We start from the raw sequence: 12,369 nt of genomic DNA, 5'->3' as shown, positions 1-12,369 counted from the left end.
AGACTAGACGTTTCTGGAGCTGGTCACTGCAGTGCTGGCTTTCCCGTTGGGCATGAGCTTTCTGATTTAAGGTTCCTGCTCCTAGCAGAGGCAGCAGCTCTGCTGGCGGCTCAGTTCTGCGGTGACTTTGGGAATTCCCCCTGGAAGCTTAGCCTAGAGTCTCTTGCTTCAGGCCTCTCAACAATTCTGGAAGTCAGTTAATACTTTTAAGCTAAAACCAACTACAGTGCAATCTGTTCTACACAACAGAACCCTGATTTACATACTGTTTAATAGTATGATAACACCTCTGCAACTCTGCAAGAGGTGAAGCTTTTACTCTCACCCAAGTTTCCTGGTATGTTCTCACTGTGGTTTCTAAACTTGAGCATAGATAGATCATCTGATTCAATCCTCTCATGCGTGGCTTCGTCCCAGGCGACTTGGGCATGTCATTTAATCTCCCTGTGAATGAGCCAAGACGAGAACTCCCAATCTTCTGATTTCTAAACTATTCCCCTTTTATTGTATCAAATTGCCACAGCTGTTTCACAAGAAGATGACTAATTTACGAGAAGAGCTCAAACAGAATATCTCTGGAAGTATACTTTAATAAGGTCAGTGGAAGTTTAAAATATTTATTTACTGATGTTTTTGAAATTAATCTAGCTACTTCATAAGGTTCTGCAGTTTTGCTAAACTTCCTTCTCTTGTTCTGTATCAACATGAATAGAATACATTTACGTGAAACAGAATTTAAAACACTTAAACTAAACTGCCCTACATTCTTGCCTCCACAGCCTCTCTTCTTTGAATTAAAAAAAAAAAGGCAGCAAACACCAGACTTCTTTGGGGAAAAATACCTGAGGCATTTCAGAAATTGTAGGGGTTGGTTCTGTACTTTTTCCTTTGGGTTACACAGTATAAAATCAGGTGGTGAATATCAGAAAGAGGATGAAATCAAGTTAGGTACACGCAGCCACTCTCAGGAAGGTCATTATCAGACAAAATGCGCCACTTTCTTACCAGTCCATTTAAATGACTGGGTACTAACGTGCATTGTAGACGCTCAGGGCACCCCTTGAGAGAACTATCACTTTGAAAAATTCATGTTTATTTCATTCCTTGATAGTTTAGTAAGAATAAAAATGGAGAGTCCTGCGTATTGCTGAGGTATTCTCTCCAACGGTCTAAGTTTCTCTGTGATTCATAACAACAAACAGATAAAGAAGATTTATTTAGACTCTGTAAGCAAGGCTACATGAATCTATTTCCAGTACTCGGACATCCAAAGACAATATTTCAAACAATTAGTCTGCTTAGCTAGAACAATAAGTCAGCATGAGAAAATCCTGTACATTATTTAGTTGATTAGAGAGGCTACTGGACTAAACACCCACCATATTATATAACAAGGATTTATGTGTGTAGGTGGAGGAGGTGGGGGAAGGATTCACAAATCAAAGCCTGAACTGAATAACCATAGAAAATAATTATTAAGAATGTTATTGGCTTTATTTAAAAAAAAAAAAAAAAAAAAGGCTTGAATTCCTCACACCAGCCTGTCTTCAAATTGTTTTGGATCAACCAGTAACAGCCCCAGGATTAAATAAAGTATTAAATTTCCTCTGTTCCAAGGAGAACAAGAACTCTGTGCTCTATAAAAATGTTAAAAAAAAAAATTTAACCACATAACCAGGTACATTTTAACAAATTCATTAAAGGAAAAATTGTTCAAGGTTAGCTAGCTATTGTCTAATGCAGCTGTTAGGTTCTAAAGCCAAGATGTAAGATAAAAGTTAAGTATATAGTCAAACAAGCCCTGAAAATCTCTCAAATCACCTAAATGTACAGCTTACACGGTTTTGTAAATGTAACTGTGAACAAACATACCAACCTTCAGTAAGTCTAACAATTAGTTTTTCCTACAGCATTTAACAGTTTGCTGCTTCTTCAGTTGCACCTCAGACAGAATAGCCTACATTTAAAACAATAAAAACAAAGTATGCTTTCCACCCACCCCAGCATGTATAAGTATAGTGATAATTCATTTCAGCTTATAAATGAGGAATCTGGGATGCAAACTTAGCTTGCCACGTCTTTCTCAAATTTCCTATGATGCGTGAGTGTTCTGAGAGGTAGACACGGATTCTAAAAAATAATAACGCTGATGGTGTTTCTTTTTAAATCTTATTTAAAAAGTATTTAAGAAAAATAATACAAATACTTATTCCATTGCTCTTGTTTTTATGCAATAATCTGTTTTTCAGAAGTGGCAACCCATACCTGAGATGGACAGGTGTGGTTAGGAGAGGCCCTGAGGCATAAGCCCAGCATCCACAACAGTGAAAACCCCCTCCATTCACCAACTGCTATTTATGCTACGTTGCTCATGTTAGAATTAAAGCATATATATGCATACGTGTCTGCAATTATTTTTTTCTATTACAACTTTATTTAATTTCTAGGATTCACTGCTATCCTTGTTCAGTAACAGAATCCCCCCGTCGTCATCTATTTGATTCCAACTCACAGCGACCCTCTAGGACAGAGCAGAGCTGCCCTGCAGGGCTTCCAAGGTTGTAAATCTTTACGGAAGCAGACTGCCACATCCTTCTCCCACAGAGCGGCTAGTGGGTTCCAAATGCCAACCATTTGGCTAGCAGCTGAGCACTTAACCACTGTGCCACAAGAGCTCCTAGTAGCAGAATACTCTTCAAATGTTAATTTTCTACATCATTTACTTCATCCACGCCACCATTTTGTGTTGTCTATTTTGATCCAAAATTTTACCACTGCTACTTTTTTTTTTTTTTTTACCTTCAAGACTGGCAGATTAATATTTGTAGAGAGGACATGACATGTCAATCACATGCTTAAAACTGCCATGGGCTTTTTTCCTGAGCAACCAACCAGAGCCCAGCTCTAGGTCTTCCCACGTCACACGGGTGTGTTTCCTACGGCTCCCCTCTACCCATTTAGCTTCTGGACTAACTCCAGCAACCTCAAGTTTTGTTTCTTTTCTGTTCCAGCCTCCTTGGCTTTTCTCATTCTATTCCTTTACCTGGAAAGTAAATTTCTCAAAGTACTTCTTATTCCTTTGCACAAGAGATCTAAAAATAAGTGTGCTACTCTAGTGAGAAGGAAATTAGTATTTTCTCTTTCAGGTGTTAAACAGTATCTTCTGAATTTCACTCTAAGAATATACACAAAAATAAAGACAAACAGGTTACAGTGAGAATTTGAACACAAGCATCTTAATTTCCAAATCCCAATGAAAATAATCAAAGAAATACATAGTGAAAGTCCTGAATCAGCACTGGTATAAGGGTACAGTCTGCATGCCTTAGACTTTGAAGAACTTCTGCTACACAGAGTAAGCGTGGGAAAAAAATTGAAAGAAAATACCTAAAGTTTATCCCCAAATCCCTTCCAAAGAAAATGCAGATATGGGATATGGGAAAAACCCTAGCAATGTCTCCTACAATAGAGGGCTGCGGCTGGAGAGCCACCTGAGAAGGACAGAGAGTGTGCAGAACCTTTATCTTACAAAGGATTGTGGCATTAAGATGTGATGTGGTGCAAACAGTTAATGTGATCAGCTGCTAAACAAAAGGTTGGTGGTTTGAGTCCACCCAGAGGCATCTCAAAAGAAAGGCCTGGAGATCCACGTCTGAAAAACCAGCCACTGAAAACCTATGGAGCGCAGTTCTACTGTGATGCCAATGGGGCCGCCAGCACTTGGAGATGGCCTCATGGCAACCAGTTTTGGCCCAAGAAGATCGGGACATAGTTCATCTGAGGCACAAAGGGCAGTAGCAACAAGGATATCAGGAACTGTCATTCTATGTACTTTTTTGAGCCAACACAAAACTAGACCCAGAAAGCTGGCTCCTGTATTCCAGTCTCACTAAATAAGAAATCAGGCACAGATGAATTCCCCTACTAGGCACCTACTCACTCTATGCTCTGTTTGAACTTCTGTGTCTCTGAATATGTAATGTAAGTTTACCTTAAAGTGCCTTCCTTCTAGTTTAAGATATGAGAAGACTCTGAGAGTTGTCAGGCACAGTGAGTGGATCTAGGCATAATCTACAGACATTGATCTTGGACCAGTGTTAGGCCTTGACTCACTTTTATTTATTTAAGCAAGACTGAGTGATGGGGAATATACACAAATATTTTATAATATAAAACAAAGAAAATAACTACACTCAAGAGAAAACAGACATTTGTAAATTTATGACCAACCCCAAACCAAACCCACTGCAGTCAAGTCAATTCCCACTCATAGGACAGAACAGAAGTGCCCCATAGGGCTTCCAAGGTTGTAAACCTTTATGGAAGCAGGTTGCTACATCTTTCTCCTACAGAGCAGCTGGTGGGTTTGAACTGTAGACCTTTAGGTTGGTAGCTGAGCGCTTTAACCACTGCACCACCTGGGCTCCTTAAATTTATAACAGGAAACAGAATTAGATTTTTGATACCACCTGCCTCAAGTACACAATAAAATTTAAGAAAATAAGAAAAAAATGTGAAAAATAAAATGATAATTTGAAACAAAAAGGTTGAGATTAAAAATAATATAAACAGTCTAATAATACTATTAAAATAGTTTAAAGCAGAACCAAGAGAGAAAAAGCAATGGTGGTATATTTGGGAAGCTCTCTGTTATGGACTGAATTGCGTCCCCCCAAATGTGTATCAACTTGGTTAGGCCATGACTCCCAGTATTGTCTGGCTGTCCATCATTTTGGGATCTGATACGATTATGCTGTGTGTTGTAAATCCTAACCTGTATGATGTTAATAAGGCAGGATTAGAGATAGTTATGTTAATGGGGCAGGACTCAATCTACAGGATTAGGCTGTAACATGAGTCGATCTCTTTTGAGATCTAAAAGAGGAAATTTAGCACAGGGGAGGGGGACTTCATTACCACCAAGAAGAGCCAGGAGCAGAGCGTGTCCGGGTTCCTGCATTGAGAAGCTCCTAGACCAGGGGAAGATTGATGACAAGGAACTTCCCCAAGAGCTGACAGAGAAAGCCTTCCCCTAGAGCTGGTGCCATGAATTTGGACTTCTAGCCTCCTAAGCAGTGATAGAATAAATTTCTCTTTGTTAAAGCTATCCACTTGTGGTATTTCTGTTATACCAGCACTAGGTAACTAAGAATTTGGTACCAGGAGTGGGATGCTGCTATAACTGATACCTACAATGTAGAAGTGGTTTTGGAATTCAGCAATGGGTAGAGGCTGGAAGAGTTTTAAGGTGCCTAATAGTGAAAGCATAGATTGTCTTGAAGAGACTGTTGGTGGAATTATGGACATCAAAAATGATTCTGGTGAGAGCTCAGGAGGAAGTGAGGGCTGCTGTAACAGCAGAGACAACACAGATGACAAGAAGCAGCAGCAGAGAAATGGCAGCAGCAGAGCCAGATCAGTGTGCGTGAGATGGTGCAGGAGCCAACCCACTGAGCAACAGTGTCTTTGGGCAGGATGCTTCTTGGCAGAGTGGGGTGCTTCTAGGCACTTACTGGTAGAGCTCAAGAGCTTTGTAACACTTGCCTGGGGAGGGCAGAAGCCAGGCCAGCCCAAGAGGCCCAAGGGGCTGAGCGCCCAAAGAGCCAAGAGACCAAGGAACAAGGAACCAGAAGCCGAAGAGACAAGGAGCACAGGAAACAGAGCTGTCTTGGTTTCAAAGGGTAGGGCCATGGCCTCTGGGGTCCCAAAAGGTGGGGCCATGTCCTCCTAGGTTTCAAATAGTCAGATCTTCACCAACTTGGTTTTGGAGTGTGGGGTTGCCTTTCGTGAGTGCTGGCGGGATGCAGCTGGACCCACTGCCCAAAGCAGAGAGGAGGGGGACCTCATTATCACCAAGCAAGAAGAGCCAAGAATGGAGCACATCCTTTGGACCCAGGGTCCCTGAGCTGAGATGCTCCTAGGCTAGGGGAAGACTGATGTCAAGGACCTTCCCCCAGAGCCGACAGAGAAAGCCTTCTAGAGCTGGTGCCCTGAATTTGGACTTCTAGACTCCTAGGCTGGGATAAAATAAATATATCTTTGTTAAAGCCATCTACTTGTGGTATTCTTGTTATAGCAACACTAGATAACAAAGACAGTCTCTCTGAATATTGATGAATAAACAAAGTAAAGATGTGAGATTTCAATTCACTGGGCAGAGACGGTTTTGTTAACAAATGATGTTGGTATGACTGGCTAATGAAATGGAAGAAAAAGATCCATACTTAACACCAGATTAAATAAAGGTGGATCAAATATTTGAATATGTATGTAAAAAGTGTGTGTGTGCAAAATATATGAACAAAATTTAAGAGTCTATTTGTCTAACTCAAGCACGTCTGTTAGTTATACTGTGGGGGCTTGTGTGTTGCTGGGATGCTGGAAGCTATGCCACTGGTATTCAAACACCAGCAGGGTCACCCATGTGGACAGGTTTCAGCTGAGCTTCCAGACTAAGACAGACTAGGAAGAAGGACCCCATGGTCTACTTCTGAAAAGAATTAGCCAGTGAAAACCTTATGAATAGCAGCGGAACACTGTCTGATATTCTGATATAGTGCTGGAAGATGAGCCCCTCAGGTTGGAAGGCACTCAAAATATGACTGATGAAGAGCTGCCTCCTCAATATAGAGTTGACCTTAATGACATGGATGGAGTCAAGCTTTTGGGACCTTCATTTGCTGACGTGGCATGACTCAAAATGAAAAGAAACAGCTGTGAACATCCAATAATAATTGGAAATTGGAATGTAATAAGTATGAATCTAGGAAAATTGGAAATCGTCAAAAATGAAATGGAATGCATACACATCGATACCCTAGACATTAGTGAGCTAAAATGGACTGGTATTGGCCATTTTGAATTGGACAATCATATGGTCTACTATGCTGGGGGTGACAACTGGAAGAGGAATGGCATTGCATTCGTCAAAAAGAACATTTCAAGATCTATCCTAAAGTACAACGCTGTCAGTGATAGGATAATATCCATACGCCTACAGTTAATACGACTAACATTCAAATTTACACACCAACCGTTAAGGCCAAAGACAAAGAAACTGAAGACTTTTACCAATTTGTGCAGTCTGAAATTGATCAAGCATGCAATCAGGATGCATTGATAATTAGTGGTGATTGGAATGCAAAAGATGGAAACAAAGAAGAAGGATCGGTGGTTCGAAAATATGGCCTTGGTGATAGAAATGATCCTGGAGATTGCATTTTAGAATTTTAGTAATACCTTTTTTCACCAACATAAATGGCAACTATACACATGGACCTTGCCAGATGGAATACTAAGCAATCAAATTAACTACATCTGTGGAAAGAAACGATGGAAAAGCTCAATATCATCAGTCAGAACAAGGCTGGGGTGGGCTGTGGAACAACCATCAATTGCTCATATGCAAGTTCAAGCTGAAACTGAAGTAAATTAGAACAAGCCCAAGAGAGCCGAAGTACAACCTTGAGTATATTCCACCTGAATTTAGACACCATCTCAAGAACAGATTTGATGTGTTGAACGCTAATGACTGAAGACCAGACGAGTTGTGGAATAACATCAAGGACATCATACATGAAGAAAAAAGGAGGTCATTAAAAAGACAGGAAAGAAAGAAAAGACCAAAATGGATGTCAGAAAAGACCCGGAAACTTGCTCTGAACATCGAGTAGCTAAAGCAAAAGGAAGAAATGATGAAGTAAAAGAGCTGAACAGAACAGTTCAAAGGGCAGCTCGAGAAGACAAAGTATTGTGATGACATGTGCAAAGACCTGGAGATAGAAAACCCAAAGGGAAGAACATGCTTGGCATTTCTCAAGCTGAAACAACTGAAGGAAAAATTCAAGCCAGAAATTGGAATACTGAAGGATTCTACCGGGAAAATATTAAATGACGCAGGAAGCATCAAAAGAAGATGGAAGGAATACACAGAGTAACTATACCAGAAAGAATTGGTTGATGTTCAACCATCTCAGGAGGTAGTATATGATTAGGAACTCATGGTGCTGAAGGAAGAGGTCCAAGCTGCACTGAAGGCATTGTTGAAAAGCAAGGCTCCAGAAATTGATGGCATACCAATTGAGATGTTTGAACAAACAGATGTAGTACTGGAAGCACTCACTCGTCTATGCCAAGAAATTTGGAAGACAGCTACCTGGCCAACTGACTGGAAGAAATCCATATTTATGCATATTCTCAAGAAAGGTGATCCAAATAAATGCAGTAATTATCGAACAATATCATTAATATCACACACAAGTAAAATTTTGCTGAAGATCATTCAATAGCAGCTGCAGCAATATCAACAGGGAACTTCCAGAAATTCAAGCTGGATTCAGAAGAGGACACGGAACCAGGGATATCATAGCTGATGTAAGATGGATCCTGGCTGAAAGCAGAGAATACCAGAAGGATGTTTACCTACGTTTTATTGACTATGCAAAGGCATTTGACTGTGTGGATCCTAACAAGTTATAGATAACATGGTGAAGAATGTGAATTCCAGAGCACTTAGTTGTGCTCATGAGGAAACTGTGCATAGATCAAGAGGCAGTCATTTGAACAGAACAAGGGGATACTGCATGGTTTAAAGTCAGGAAAGGTGTGTGTCAGGGCTATATCCTTTCACCATACCTATTCAGTCTCTATGCTGAGCAAATAATCCGAGAAGCTGGTCTATATGAAGAATGGGGCATCAGGATTAGAGAAGGACTCATTAACAACCTGCGTTACACATATGACACAACCTTGCTTGCTGAAAGTGAAGAGGATTCGAAGCACTTACTGATGAAGATCAAAGACCACAGCCTTCAGTATGGATTATACCTCAACATAAAGAAAACAAAAAATCTTCACAACTGGACCAATAAACAACATCATGATAAACTGAGAAAAGACCGAAGTTGTCAAAGATTTCATTTTACTTGGATACACAATCAACATCCACAGAAGCAGCATTCAAGAAATCAAAAGATGCACTGCATTGGGCAAATCTGCTGCAAAAGACCTCATTAAAGTGCTGAAAAACAAAGAGTCACCTTGAAGACTAAGGTGTGCCTGACCCAAGTCATGCTGTTTTCAATTGCCTCATATGCATGTGAAAGCTGGACAAGGAATGAATGAGAAAGCCTGAAGAAGAGTTGATACCTTTGAATTGTGGTGTTGGCAAAGAATACTGAATATACCATGGACTGTCAAAAGAATGAACAAATGTGTCTTGGAAGAAGTGCAACCTGAATGCTCCTTAGAAGCAAGGATGGCAAGACTACATCTCATATACTTTGGACATGTTATCTGGAGGGATCAGTCCCTAGAGAAGGACATCATGCTTGGTAAAGTAGAGGGTCAGTGGAAAAGAGGAAGGCCTCAATGAGATGGAATGTCACAGTGGCTGCAACAAGCATAACAACGATTGTGAGGATGGTGCAGGACTGGGCAGTGTTTCATTCTGTTGTACATAGGATTGCTATGAGTTGGAACTGACTCAGTGGCACCTTAGAACAACGTTTGTCTAAACTTGGGTAGCAGAATCTTAAAAACAGAAAGCCAAGAAGCAGTAAAGGAAAAGACTAACAGATTAAATTACATAACAATATACAATTTTCTGTAAGCCTAGAGATAATAAAGCCAAAAGACATACAATATATTGAGATAAACACATATCCCTAATAAAATACCAATTTAAAATCTTGTAAGAGAAAAACAATAAGCTCAATGGAAAAATAAGCAAACGTGCTAAACTAGCAATTGTTAGAAAAGAAAATGCATAAAAAAGGGCAAAAACAAAACAAAAAAACAAACCCATTGCTGTAGAGTTGATTCCTACTCACACTGACCCTACAGGACAGAGCAGAACCGCCTCACAGGGTTTCCAAGGTTGTAATCTTTACAGAAGCAGACTGCCACCTTTCTTTTGTGGAGTGGCTGGTGGGTACAAACTGCTGACCTTTTGGTTAGCAGCTAAGTGCTTAACAACTTAGCCACCAAAAAAAAAAAAAAAAACCCATTGCCGTTGAGTTGATTCTGACTCATAATAAACATATAAAAATATGCTGGGGGAAATGTGAATTAAAGTAATAATAAGACAGCATTTTTGGCCTATCCTATGAGCAAAAATTAAGATTTGTAATATCCATAGCTGCTAAGGCTATGTAGACACGAGCATTTTTATACAAGAGAGATTAACAGCAAAATGTCAGCACTTGGGCAAGTAATCAGGCAATACCTATTAAAATAAAAAGTGTGCATGTTCTCTAATTGCTATGGCTGCTAACCAAGAGGTCGGCCATTCGAATCCACCAGGTGCTTCTCGGAAACTCTATGGTGCAGTTCTACTCTGTCCTATAGGGTCGCTAAGAGTCGGAATCGACTTGACGGCGGCGGGTTTGGTTTGTTTTTTTTTTATTCTCTGACGCAGCAATCATACTTTCAGGAACCCATCCTATAAAAATAAAAACATAAGCTATTATGATGAATAAGGATTTTTATTACAGTATTTTTTGTAAAGAAGGAAAAAACAACTAGAAAATATAACCTTGACTATCATCAATAAGACTATGTTTCAATACTCCAAGGTTTATCCATGTTGTGGAATACCATGTAGCTATTAAAATGAGTTAGATCTGTAGATATTGACCTGGAAGGATGCCCCTGGTATGGTACTTGAAATGGAAAGTACTGTATAGAGTATCACCCCACTTTTATACAAAATAGTTAAATGAACCCTACATGTATTTATAGGAATAAATGGAGAGATACAGAAAATACAGTTAACGCTGAGTACCTTAGAGGGTGATTCTGCAAGAGGGAGAAGGTTAAACTTTTCTTTATACATCTCTTTTTTTTTTTTTTTACCAGCATACCTAAATAATACTTTATAATTAAGAAAAAAATCTAATAAATTAAATCACCCAAACAATTTGTTTTTCTATTCCAACAAGACAAATGCAGACCTCAAATTCCATGTACTGTATTTTCTGATACCCTGGAGTTTTGCTTTAAAAATCAACTTATGCAAGTTAAATATTTTTGCTGCTTCTTCTCTTAGTCTAATAATGAAATTATGGGAGAATTATCTTCATATTCCAAATCAGCATCCTACCTACAATTTGTGTTTAAAGTCCACCTTGCTTGAACGTCAAATTCTAGTTCTTTGACTTGGCTTTAAATTTTTGAAACTATCTTCACTAAAAAATTTAGAACAAAACAACACAGAGACCTTACAAAAGGTGGCCAGTGACTAAAAATTAGGCAAAAGACTCTTCTAAATATTAATACATTTATTTAGCACTTCATAATTGCTTACATATAAAAATATTCAGCGTTATCACGAGTAAAGACAGGTCAAACTATGCAGTACAAATACAGCTGTTCATACCAAGTTGAGGTGTGGTCTTCCTATTGCATATATTTGAAAACACATGGCAAAGTAATTTTAAATCATTCTAAGAATTCTCAGTTCGAGGTAAAAATCTCCCAGGATGTAAGTTTCTATCCTAGTAGGACAATTCTAACAGGGTCTAAATGAGTTTTACAGAGAAGACGTCAACGCCTCTTTTTGCTAGTGATTCTGTGCACTGTCCTTTGATCCCAAAAGTCTTCCTGAGTTTAAAGAATATCCCTGTTTCTAAGTTTCCTATTATTAGACAAACAACCCTTGTCTTATTCTTTCACAGCCCTACTCTGTGTATCCTGTCCGTCCACCAGTTCCTCACAAGAGAATTACAAAGTAGACACTTTCAAAAGTTTAAAATCATACTTTGAATTTTGGACCACTCTCAATTATACACTTCTGGTAAGTTTTATTCATGAGGCTTTTGTTGTAGCTGTGTTAGTTTTCAGTCAGATTTTAACGCGCATCCTCGCCACGCACACCTGTACTGTCTCACCACATCTTTCATTACCGACCAATCATCTGTGCGTTACTGCGTGCCTTTAGCCCAACAGAGGTCTTGGAAACCAAAGCAACACGTAGTGGTGGCTCTGTTTCAGATGAGGTTAATGAAGTTAGGCCCCAACTTGAAAAAGTTCAATCAGGACCTGAAGCAGAACTTTCAAACTTCTTTGGAACAAGGCATCATACAGATGGCTTCTTATTGTGCCTTAAGTAGTGTTAATTCCATGATTATCAGTTTACCACATTCAAAAGGAAGCATAAAAATAAACTCCAAAAAATAGAACACAAGCGTGTGTCGCGTTTTCCAGTGCTCTGGATTTGCTACGCCACTGCTCTCTGAACACTCTAGTTGTGTCTAAAATAATTTTTTTCACAACAAACTTGTACTTTGCTTTTTTTTTTTTTAGAACAACTTCATTTTATTCTCCCAATAAAAGGCTGTTGAATCTTCTGAGAAAAAAAAAAAAAAAAAA

General features: G+C 39.2%; 1 protein-coding gene across 6 annotated transcripts in view; it reads right to left on the bottom strand.

Annotated features, from left to right (window-relative positions):
• The window catches only part of SPECC1 (sperm antigen with calponin homology and coiled-coil domains 1), a 477,242-nt gene that overhangs the window by 128,140 nt on the left and 336,733 nt on the right, over positions 1 to 12,369 (bottom strand). The window lies entirely within an intron of this gene.

This window comes from Elephas maximus, chromosome 19, assembly GCF_024166365.1.
Source record: "Elephas maximus indicus isolate mEleMax1 chromosome 19, mEleMax1 primary haplotype, whole genome shotgun sequence".
NCBI classification, from domain to species: domain Eukaryota; kingdom Metazoa; phylum Chordata; class Mammalia; order Proboscidea; family Elephantidae; genus Elephas; species Elephas maximus.
This window is presented reverse-complemented; position numbering and strand designations above follow the sequence as displayed.